At 41.4% G+C, this 12,162-nt stretch overlaps 1 protein-coding gene across 10 annotated transcripts in view; it reads left to right on the top strand.

Annotated features, from left to right (window-relative positions):
* The window catches only part of ACACA (acetyl-CoA carboxylase alpha), a 293,591-nt gene that overhangs the window by 50,053 nt on the left and 231,376 nt on the right, over window positions 1–12,162 (top strand). The window contains exons 1-3 of one of the 10 annotated variants that reach the window (XM_063112235.1): window positions 4,884–4,949; window positions 7,023–7,180; window positions 12,122–12,152. The exons of 5 other annotated variants lie outside the window; for them this stretch is intronic. The gene's annotated coding sequence lies outside the window, so the exon portion shown is untranslated. Of the gene's footprint in view, window positions 1–4,880; window positions 4,955–7,022; window positions 7,181–12,121; window positions 12,153–12,162 lie in introns of those variants that run through there. 4 more of the 10 variants (XM_063112236.1, XM_063112237.1, XM_063112238.1 and 1 more) reach the window with 4 other exon arrangements.

The raw sequence follows: 12,162 nt of genomic DNA, 5'->3' as shown, positions 1-12,162 counted from the left end.
CCATGGCTCACTCGGGAGAGTGCAGTGCTGATAACGCCAAAGCCACGAATTCGGATCCTATATAGGGATGGCTGTTTAGCTCACTGGCTGAGCGTGGTGCTGACAACACCAAGCCAAGGGGTAAGATCCCCTAAAAATAAATAAGTAAATGAAATTTAGCTGGAGAGCTAAAACAAATATACACTAAAAATTATAGCCTAATGCTGAACCATGTTGGTAGTGACCACATTGCTACAAGAATTCAGAGAAGAGAGAAATCAATGGAAGCTGGAGAAGTAAGATCATCTTGAAGAAAATGGGACTTTCGAGGACTAGAAAAATTCAAAAATTGATAAGAGCACGGTGATGAAAACATTAAGGTCCAGGGTTCAATCCCTATACTGGCCAGCTGTAAAAAATATATACATAAAAAAAGATTCAGAAAAATAGGAAGAAGGGAGGACAAATCTGCCAGCATAAGCAAAGGTGTAAGGATAAGAATAAGTATGGCAAAAAGAAAAAAGCTGAAAAAAAAAAGAAAAAGGAAACAAGAATAATAAGCATGGCAAGTGCTAGAAGACAGATTATAAATATTGGGGGACAGTGGGAAATAATATCCCAATATTTCCTCTGTCCTCAAGATTGACCTTGCTCCTTATGGAATTCGTAACCATGGTCAGACAGCCATCAGGACAGGGGTCTCTTCTTGGTTCGATTTTCTATTCGGGTGCTTTCTTTCCTCCCTGACCTGATAGATTTTCTTGTCCTAGAACTGCAGGTGTAGGAGGCATTCTTATTCAACAGAGACTGGCAGCAAAGAGGAGAAAAATGATGATAAATCTTAAACTCGTGTTCTCATACTTCAGGGTCCATAATTATTGGGGTTGCTTTTTTAAAAAAAGCCTACAGTGGGGCTGGGAATCCGGATTTTTTTTTTTTTTTTTTTCCGGCAGCTGGCTAGTACAGGTTACAGGAATCTGAACTCTTGACACTGGAGTTATAATACTGTGCTCTAACCAACTAAGCTAACTGGCCAGCCCCAGAATCTGAATTTTTATTTTTATTTTTTGGCTGGCTAGTACCAGGATCTGAACCCTTGACCTCAGTATTACAAAGAATCTGCATTTTTTTTTTTTTTTTTTTTTGTCGTTTTTTCGTGACCGGCACTCAGCCAGTGAGTGCACTGGTCAGTCCTATATAGGATCCGAACCCGCGGCGGGAGCGTCGCCGCGCTCCCAGCGCAGCACTCTACCAAGTGCGCCACGGGCTCGGCCCAGAATCTGCATTTTTAACAAGCACTCCAGTGTTTCTGTTTTAGGTGGTCAGATGGACATACTTTGAGAAACACTGCCCTAACCTAAGATAGAATTCACAGTAAAATACCAAATGGAGCTGTCCAAATGCAGCGCCTGGACAGTGACACACATACTGTTTATGTATATCTGGGTTTGTCCATTTGAGAATTTATCCTCTCTCATGTATGGTTCTTACAAATTCACATGGCTATCATCCAAGGAACAAGATGTAGATACTGTTTTAGTGTGTTATTTTTTTATTTTTATTTTTTATTTTATTATTATTATTTTTTTTAAAAGATGACCGGTAAGAGGATCTCAACCCTTGACTTGGTGTTGTCAGCACCACGCTCAGCCAGTGAGCAAACCGGCCATCCTTATATAGGATCCGAACCCGTGGCCTTGGTGTTATCAGCACCGCACTCTACCGAGTGAGCCACGGGCTGGCCCTTTTAGTGTGTTATTTTGTCTTTCTAAATAGATTGTAATTACCTTAAAGACAGGGACCTCTCAGACTTTTCTGACTTCACCCATAATAGGGTAAGAGACCAACTTTAAGGTTGGAAAGTAGCTGGGACGCTCAGGATAAATCCTTGATAACTTCATACAACCTTCTTGAAAAACCTGGAAACTATATACTTCTGATTTTGTATAAATTTTCTAGGGCTACTATAACAAAGTACCACAGACTGGTGACTTAAACAACAGAAATGTATTTCTTCACAGTTCTGGAAACTAGAAATCCAAGATCAAGGTGCTGGCAGAGTTAGTTTCTTCTGAGACTTTTCTCCTTGGCTTGTAGAAGACCATCTTCTCTCTGTGTCTTCAGAGGATCTTTCCTCTGTGTTCGTTCCCTAATCTCTTCTTTTATTTTTATTTTTTGGTGGCTGGCTGGTATGGGGATCTGAACCCGTGACTTTGGTGTTGTAAGTGCTGTAATTCTAATCTTTTCTTATAAGGACACAAGTCTTATTGAATTAGGGCCCACCCTAATGACCTTGTTTTAATTAATTTTTTAAAGATCCTATCTCCAAATACACTCACATTCTGAGGAACTGGGGCTTAGAATTTCAACACCAGAATTTCTGGATACCATTAAGCCCATAACAGACCTCTAGATTCAGCTTCTAGAAATGTACCACTCACCCCTTTATCTTCCACCTGTTAGTCTTGTAAGTTCTCTCCACCCTTTGGCTGTCCTCCTCTGCCTCTTACAGTCATAATGGCTTGTGTGGCAAGAACTCATGGAACAGCTCTAAAGAGCCTACAGTAGGGATGGGCAGGTTGTGGCATGCACCAAACATCACAACACTTACGGGGTGTTGAAATTCCAGGTGTACTGTCTTAAAGTCACACCTCTTTGCTCGTTCTCTGCCCAGCTGTCTTAACGTTTGGTGGTAACAATTAGATCTTCTGTAAATGGTCTTGGTGTATCCTAACTCATTCTTCATTTTCTTTCACTGTAGCTCTTTCATTAGCCCTTTCTTTGGCTAATTGTTTTTTTCTTTTTTCTTTTGGGGTGGCGGGCTGGGATCCGAACCCCTGACCTTGGTGTTACAACCAGATCTCTAACCAGCTGAGCTAAACAGCCAGCCCTTGGCTAATTTAGAGAGTTCAATTCCTTAACATACTCAGTGAGGTCAAAAGCAGGACATGCAAGGGCTCGCTAAAGTTTCTTCCTTTTTGGGAGGGGGGTGGCTGGCAGGTAAGGGGATCTGAACCTTTGACCTTGGTGTTATAATGATGTTTCATATAAGCACAGTTTTTGAGGCTAATCCCCTGGTCTTGTAGTGCTCCTAAAGCTGATAAACAGCAACACCACTTAGAAAGAATACCGGGGAAAGAGTTCCCATTACTTTATAGGAACTAAAAAAGGCAAAAGAAAAATAAAAGAGTCAACCTCAAGGCTTTTAGTTCTTTCCAAAGTTACTTCTTTCACGCCAGCTTCAGAGAGCACTATGGGGAGAGGCAAAGCTTCCCTCTTTCCCAGGACATTTTTTTTAGTCAGTCAAGTCAAACATCTTGTTAAACCAGGACATCTTACTCAATTTTTTTAAGTTTTGAGTTTCCTACCTTTGTCCAACTGACAAATATCCCAGTGACAGTTATTGTGAAATATGGACCAATGTTTTGTAAAGTCCACATCTTCTTTCCCAATTTCTCTGTTTCCAATCCCTATTTTTAAAAAGTGAATTAGTAAACTCTTGCAGAAGCCACCACCTAGTGGTACTATGAGGGCTCCTATTGTTCCCTGTTGACCAATCTTCCTATTTTCCTGCTTCAGCTTCCACCCAAGAACTTCTTACCTGGGGTGTGTATTTCTACACTATCCACTTTTTGCCCTCTGGCATACAACTTCTTCCTGCCAATTGTCCTCCTGTGCACCTCTCCTGGCCCTCATCACAACCTTGTGTAAGGATCAGGAAGGTACTCTGGGTGGTCTATTAAATTCTTGGAAGGGGTTAGTACTCACCCCATTCTTCTCAAGTGCAATTTTCTCCCAATTTCTTTCTGTGCCTGCCAATGGTTGTGTTGTGTTGGTACACCTTCCAGTTACTATTAATTTTCAACACACAGTCGCCATGGAAGTCTTGCTATGAAGTAACTGGCCCAACTAGAGAAATTGGTTGGCTTCATCTCAAAGCCTTAGTTTAATCACAGTGGAGGGTGGGAACCGCTGTGCAATCTAAGTCAGGAACTCACTGACACGTGTTTTCCCTGCTCAGGGCAAGCAGAATACTGTTGTCCTTTGGTACACTGCCCTTCTCATTTAGCTTCCCTTACTAAGGCTTCCTCTTAGTACCTAGAAATCCGTTGGGTTGGGCTGCTTTGAGGCTGAGGAACAAAGCAATGGGACTGGTTATGGAGTTCAGAATAGGCGTTACTTAGCCTGTACTAACTTGGAAACCAACCTGTGTGATGAGGACAATCGATGACACAATATCCACCTCTTGTTAATGTGTTAGGATCAAACACGATAAGGTCCATATGGGGCCCGCACACCGCCTACCCCAGTCAGCCCGCCTTGGTGCTGGGTTCCCTTCTCCGCACAGCAAGCCGGTTGGTCCCGGCCCCTCACTTTCTGTAGCCCGGGCGCCTGGGCGCCTCTATCCCTGATGGGAGGGGCATGTGAAATCATTGCCCCACTCCCCTCTCCTCCGGTGGGGGGGCGATAGGATGGCCCCACCCCGCCACCGGCAGAAGGGGCGGTGAAGGCCGAGCTGGGGGCGCCACGACAGCCCGCAAACCGCCCGCCTTCTCGCCGCTCAACCCGGAATGGCAGAGCCGCGCTCGGACCATCGGTATCGCCTCACGTCGCCCCGCCCCGCGCCGCTTCCCATTGGCTGCCGCCCGGCCCTCAGGGCCCGCGCCTCGGCCCACCCCCATCCCCGCCGCCGCGACCGCGCCGCAGCCCGGAGTGGGGTCGGAGGTCAATGCCCTGGAGTAACCCCGGACGTAGTCGCCTCATGGGCCTCGCCGGCTAAAGTGGGAGGCAGGGGCGGGGCGGGGGCGGGTCCAGCTCCCCCGAGACCCCGCCCCTTCCCCGCGTGTGGGGCCGGCCTGGTGCTGCGCGCCTGTCAGCCATCGCCGGAGCTACCGGCTTCTCCTCCCGCCCAGTAATACCTCAGCGCAGGGGCTCCCCGACCACCGGACCGCGGACGCCGCCATCCTGAGGTGAGGTGAGCGTCTCCTCAGGGCCGGGAGGGGACCTGGAGAAACTGGGGCCCGAAGAGGGGCGGCGGCAGGCAAGCCAGCCTCCGCCCGCACGCGGCCCAGGCTCCATCCCGTTCAGACCCAGTGCCAGGCAGCCCAGCCCTCCCTGCAGCTCTGGGGCCTTGAGAGACGAGAGCAGTCTGGGGTCTCGGGGGGCGGGGGGGTGAGAGCTCACACTCCGGAACTGGGAGGTGTACAGCCCAGGGCCCCTAGGAAAGGGCTGAGGTGTCTTCCAGGAGCTCTCTGCGCGCGCCCCCCATCCCCCGCCACTTGTCCTAGCCCCGGCGTGGTGTGATTCCTTCCAGACTCCTCTCCAGTCTGACCCTGGGAGAGGGAGAGGGAGAAAACCACGTGGGAGGGGGTGTTGAGGGGTAGGTTGATTGCATTGAAAGTCTTCTTCCTCTCTCTTGCAGTGAGGTGTGGGGTACAGAGACTCGGGCTTCTGTTGCTCTCTCTCTGTCTTTGTATCGTGGTAAGAGCCAGGGCCAGGCGGTTTGTCCGTCGCCAGTTCTTGCTCCCAGGATTTTATTATGTTTTCTGTGGGGGGACGTAGTAAATGTACGTGCTTTTTACCTTCTCCTAACCTTTTGCCATACTGGTCAAGGGAAGCTATTGGAGGCATAGGAAGATGATGTGAGACTGATATTTCAGAAGGAAATGTGCATCAAGGTCCTGCCTGGGTCAGGGCCAACGTTATTTTTGGATTTGGAGTAAGTGGACTCTAGTGGACCCTTAAAATCAGCTCTAAAAATCAGGGACTCCATGTAGGCCTGTGAGTTTTACAGAAACATGTAAGAATATAACTGCTCAGATAGGGGAAATACTTTAATTTCAGGTATTTTTATTTTGGGGTTTAAGACTGAAATCAAATGACCCTAGGACTTCCTGATTCTGTTTCTACTTAAACAGTGTTTCAGTCATTTCCCAATGTATGGAATAAACTAGTAACCTGGTCTTCAGTCTCAGAAGTTGGTCTCCATTGATTTTCTCCCTGGTTTCATTCATTTTTTTCCCCCCAATCCCATAGTGCAGACTGAGGAGCATGCTTTCTTTGGTTACATAGTTTCTTCTGAGGGGGTGGGGGATAGAAATACTTTGTGATTTATCTCTTGCTTCTTGATGGGGATGTCTTGGATGTCTGTGATGGGTAGGATTTCTACCCATCGGCGTTGTCTAATAGAGCAGGACCACAGTTTGCACTATCCAGATAGGTACCTGCTCGCTACAAAGTAGCATCTCTTCCCGCTTCTCTTGCCTCAATGTCTTTATTTCTCAATACTATAAATGCATAACAGGAGGACTCAGATGAACCCAAGAATAATTTACAAACATTGTAAAGTGAGCATGTGAAAGATGTCAAAGGTGAAGTATTACTTTATGAAGCTGCCTGTTTACTAGTGTTTTAGAAGTTTTGCTTGTTTTGTTTTGATTTGCCAGTGCAGAATAGAAGTACAGTACATAAAATTAAATTGTTTTTAAAATGGGCGGAAATGTTTGGTTAGTGGTGGCATTTGCTTAATGAATTTATAGTTCAGACAATAACTAGGTAATATCAAAAAACTGGCATGAAAGCCTGTCTCAGAGAACTCTCTCATCTGATGTTGATCTCTGTAAAGTGCTGTGAACAGGTTCAGATGTAGATCACTGTGTAACACTGTTTCTTTTCAGTCAATGATTAGGAAAATTTTTTACCTGTCATACAGGCTGGTTCAAGAGGTCTTGAGCTAGTGTTTTTCTTTCTTTAAAAAAAATTTTTTTGGGGGGGTGGCTAATATTCTGATTGTCTTGGTCAAGGAAAGAAGTAAATTAAAATAAAAATTGAGGAATAGTACATTGGAATTTAGTATTTTTAGTTGGGAGGGAGAGGAGAATCTTTTTGCAATTCAGAAAAAAAAGTTGTTATATTATACATTATATTAACATCTTCTTGAAGATTAATAATTATAGGAGCTATGCATTAAGCATCTTTCCAAACCTTTACAACAATAAGATTACTAAGAGGTGGGTAATCTCTTTTTTTTTTTTTTTTTTAAGATGACTGGTAAGGATATCTTAACCCTTGACTTGGTGTTGTCAGCACCACACTCTCCCAGGTGAGCGAACCAGCCAGCCCTATAAAGGGATCCGAACCGTGGCCTTGGTGTTATCAGCACCACACTCTTCCAAGTGAGCCACGGGCCAGCCCCTGAGAGGTGGGTAATCTCTAAAGATTCATTGGCTGTAAAAATTCCTATTAACTATTGAGGTTACTACCATTTTTCTTTAGCAGATTATTGCTTAACTAATTTTTTGTTTGATTCTTTAATTTCACAAAACTTTAGTGAGTGTTCACTATTTGAATCTTATGGACTATTTGAAGGTGATAATAGATAGGAAACTATGACAAATAGTGTCATAAGAATGTTGCACTTACATAGAGTGTTTAATATGACTGATAGAGCATAAATTCTTATGGTTCAGCCAATCAATTTTATAATGATACAGTTCTTTTACCAGTTTATTACTTATTCAGGCTACTGTTAAGCTGTCTAGTCTCAGGATGTTTAAAGGACATAGGTAAAAAGTGTTTTCAACAGCAAGGGATATCAAGATCCCTACCCAAAGGTTGGTGACCTGAATTGATCCTGCCTTCCAATGATATTATTTGGGACTTGGGCTCATTCTGTCCTTTCAGCCTGCTATATTCACCCGTCTTTATATAAGGAATCACAATAATGTTTACTATCCCATGACATCAGGAATTGAAATTGCGTGGCAGTCTGGTTATGAAGTGGTCATCCCCGATAGAATAAGCTTGTAAAAATGATTTTCTTCTTTGAAATGATAGCACAAAGTTTGAAATTTCTGAATGAACTCATGAAGTTAAGTTTGAAAAAAACATACTCAGTTTTACGGAATCTTTTTCAAGAAGTATAAGGCCTCATTTATGAATATTTGGCTATCCCCTATGGTAGAAATAGATATATTTCACTAATGAGGTTCCTAAAAATTACCCTCTGTTTTTGTAGGCAGCTTTCAAATCTGTCCTTAGTCATATAAGTTTGCACACACGAGCGCGTGCACGCGCGCACACACACACGCACGCACACACACATATTCCAAGTTGGGAGATTGTAGGTTGATAGGAGCTTGATTAGTTTTTAAGTTTATTAGGAGTAATATCTGTTGATTAGCAGGAAGTATGGATAGCTGGGTTGTGTGTGTTTTGTGCCTCAGCATTTAGTGATATTCCTGGCCCTGGCAAGGCAAGCTCTTTAATTTCCCTTTGGTTCCGTCTCATGAAATCCAGTAACTTTTTTTTTTTTTTTTTTTTTTTTTTTGGCATTTGCTGGTATAAGGATCAAATCCTGGACCTTGGTGTTACCAGCACCACACTCTAACCAACTGAGCTAACTGGCCAACCCTAAAATCTAATAACTTAATAGACCATTTTAGTACTGGAAAGTAACTAAGGAATTTTCTTGTCCAGTTTTCCACTTAATATGAGAATATTTTATCTGATATTCCTGTTAAAAACTTCCAGCTATAGGCAGTTCACCATGTGACCTAATGCGTCATGGGACAACTAATTTTGGAGAGTTCATTATTTTCACCTTAAAACTGTCTCCCTAAAACTGCATAGGATGTTGTAACTCATTAGGAATTTCTGCTTTAACTTGTAAATTTCTTCAGCTCTAGATCTCTGCCAGGTAACGTAAAGTATAATGCCTTAACACATCCGGAGGACTTGGGAGCAAAAAAATCAAGCCAAATTTCTTTAAGGAAGACATTCTTATCATTGAGACTCTTTGGGAGGTAGCTGACACATCTGAATCATGACTTCAGCTTTCTCTAAATGCTACTGTATGAAATAAGATTATGAGCATAAATTGATTCATAATCCCAGAGCATTGGAATTCACAAAATGGCTTTTTACCTGGAGGCCTCAAATACTAACATCTGTTTCTAGAGGATAATATTTGAAAAAAACACTTTGTTCCTGTTTCCCAGTTTTTTAACTCAAACATTTGTTTGAATTCTAGTGAAGCAGTCAGCCTGCAAAACCCTCGTGTTTACACAGCTTTGTGAGGTGCTAGGGTGGTGGATCTAAAACAACTGGAAGAGAGAATAACTTTTCCCAGCTTCATTGAGGAAGTAACACAGAGTCAATTACACAGTAACACATACTAATAAATAAGTGGATACCATTTCAGTTGTCTAGCTAATGCTCAGGCAGATATGAGGTAAAAGATCAGAGTGGCATGGAATTAATTGGGGAAAGCTTTTTATTAAATTATTTCAAATCTCAGTTGGTAATCATTAGCAATATATTCACATGGCGCAATATTTTAAAAGTACGAAAGGTATACAGTGATATTCTCCTTACTTTGTGTTTTGGGGCAGCTGCCCAATTCCCCATACCGGAAACAAACAGTGTTATTAATTTCTCATTGTAATTTCTTAATAATTATCAGATATTTTAACTAATTTCTGTTTTTTTCAGATATTTTAATTTAATATTATTAACTTCACAATACCTTTCAGAGATTTTATGCGTTTTCAAGCAAATGCTCATCTATATTCCCCCCATCCTGCACATTTATTATACAAATGATGCATTTTTTTTCTTTTTAATTTTCTGCTGGAGGATTCAGGATTCAAGCCCTGGACGTTGGTGTTATCAGCACAATGCACCAACCAACTGAGCTAACAGGCTAGCCCCGAAATGATGCATTCTTTGTTTGTTTTTGTTTTTTGGCGGCTGGCTAGTATGGGAATCCAAACCAACTGAGCTAACAAGGCCAGCCCCTGATGCATTCTTTACACATCATTCTTCACCTTTAGTTTCTTCACTTAACATTATGGGAAGACCTTTTACATTTTTATTTTCATCAAACTTTTACATGCACATAGTTTAAAAAGTCATGAAGTTCTACAGAGTTGGTTACAAAAAAACAGCAGTCCTCAGCCCCTTTCCACTTTCCTTTTTTTTTTTTTTGCAGCTGGCTGGTGCAGGGATGGAACCCTGGACCTTGGTGTCTAACCAGCTGAGCTTCCTGGTCATCCCCACCACTTTCATTTTGTCAAACTTTTACATGTGCATAGTTTTAAAAAGTCAAAGTTGGGGGCCGAGCCTGTGGCGCACTCGGTAGAGTGCTGCGCTGGGAGCGCGGCGACGCTCCCGCCGCGGGTTCGGATCCTATATAGGAATGACCGGTGCACTCACTGGCTGAGTGCCGGTCACGAAAAAACGACAAAAAAAAAAAAAAAAAAAAAAAGTCAAAGTTGGTTACAAAAAATAGCAGTCCACAGACCCTTCCCACTTTCATTTATTTTAGTTTATATATATGGGTACTTAAAAAGGTGGAAAAATAGAATTAAAAGATAACATAAATCTTTCCATGAATTTTGGAAGCACTCTTGTATTTGTTATATGCCCTTTTGTCTATAAATATCATACTTGTCTTGCTACATCTTGATTTTTCACTATTAGGCATTACTTATTGATGTCCTACTATGTATGGCAAATAAGGATTTGTCCCCGTACTGGCCAGCCTCAAAAAAAAAAAAAAAAAAAAAAAAAAAAGAATGAGGGTTTGGCTCTTTTTCCTCCCCTCCTTACCCTCACTAGTCACCTTCCCCTTTCCCATTTTTGCCAACTAACTACCCAGTTGAATTATGTTATAACCTTGTTTAAATCAATAACTTTACATTATTATTATCAGCACCGCACTCTCCCAACTATACATTATTATTAATGTGTAAATGCTATACAGGATTTAGTTGTATAATATCCCATGATTACTTTCTTTCCTGCACAACTTTTTCTCTGGAATTAATAATGGTCTTCATTTTTGTGTGTTAGTTTTCTATGTACTTATTTACTCGCTCTTCATCACTTTTCTAAATCTCTCAGAACATTGAGATGGGCCAGATATTCCATTAATTTTTATCTTCTGTAAATTCTCTCTCAGACTTCGGAATGGCTTCAACTTAAATTGCAATGCCCTCTGCATCTGCTGCATAGTTGTCATCATGGACTTACTCTTTGCCACCTTCCTGCGGATTCTCTTTACTTTTCTTCTGCTGTGGAGAAATTATTTCCCATGTCTTCCTCATTCTTGTTTATCTCCTCATTTTGGTGGAGAATAATCTCCAGTACCATCCTGAAAAAGAGTACATGGGATGTAAATATTTTTTTCAACTTTTTATTTGGAAAATTTTAAGCCTACTAAAAATAGTGCAATAAATAACCACTGTATCCTTGACCTAGATTCACCTATTTTTAACATTTTGCCATATTTGCTTTATCACTTTGTCTCATGCGTGTGTGCACACATATACATATATGTAAGTATTTTTTTCTGAGTCATTTCAAAGTAAGTTGAAAGACTTTGTGCCACTTCACCCCTAATTGTTTCTGCATGTTTCTCTTAAGAACTAGGACATTCTCCTATTTAATTACTTATCATTAGAACCCCCCCAAATTTAACATACATACAATAATATCTAGTATATAGTCCATTTTAAGTTGTCTCACTTGTCCCAGTAATATCCTTTGTAACTGCATGTGTTTTATTTTTTATTTTTTTTAATTAAAATTTTTATTTTATTTATTCATTTTTTGGCAGCTGGCTGGTACAGGGATCAAACCCTGGACATTGGTATTATCAGCACCATGCTCTAAGCAACTGAGTTAACCAGCCAATCCAATGTGTTTTAATTCATGATCCATCAAGAATCATGCTTTCAAATTAACCACTTTTGTCAAAAACACTACATACATAGCATTGTATACCTCCAATTGTGTCACATTAGGAGGGATATAATGTCAGATTGTCTTTATATTGGTGATGTTTACTTTCAACACTTAGTTAAGATGGTGTCCGCTGCAGTTCTCCATTGTAAAACTACCCTTTTCCCCTTGATAATTAATATGTATTCTGTGAGGTGATTTTTTTTTAAGACTATAAGAATATCTTATTTTTCAATAGCCTTTTATCCAATGGTTTTAAGATACATTTATGATCCTTGCCAGTATCAATTATTGCATTGGTATTTGTAAAGTGAAATATGTTTTCTAATTGCATCATTCTAGGAGGTAATTATTTTGAGATTTTTCTGTCTGAAATATATTTATTCTATTCTCACAGTTGATCAACAGTTGAGTGGGTCCTATTTCTGGTAAGTCTGA

The sequence above is a fragment of the Cynocephalus volans genome, chromosome 10 (assembly GCF_027409185.1).
Source record: "Cynocephalus volans isolate mCynVol1 chromosome 10, mCynVol1.pri, whole genome shotgun sequence".
Classification (NCBI taxonomy): domain Eukaryota; kingdom Metazoa; phylum Chordata; class Mammalia; order Dermoptera; family Cynocephalidae; genus Cynocephalus; species Cynocephalus volans.
This window is presented reverse-complemented; position numbering and strand designations above follow the sequence as displayed.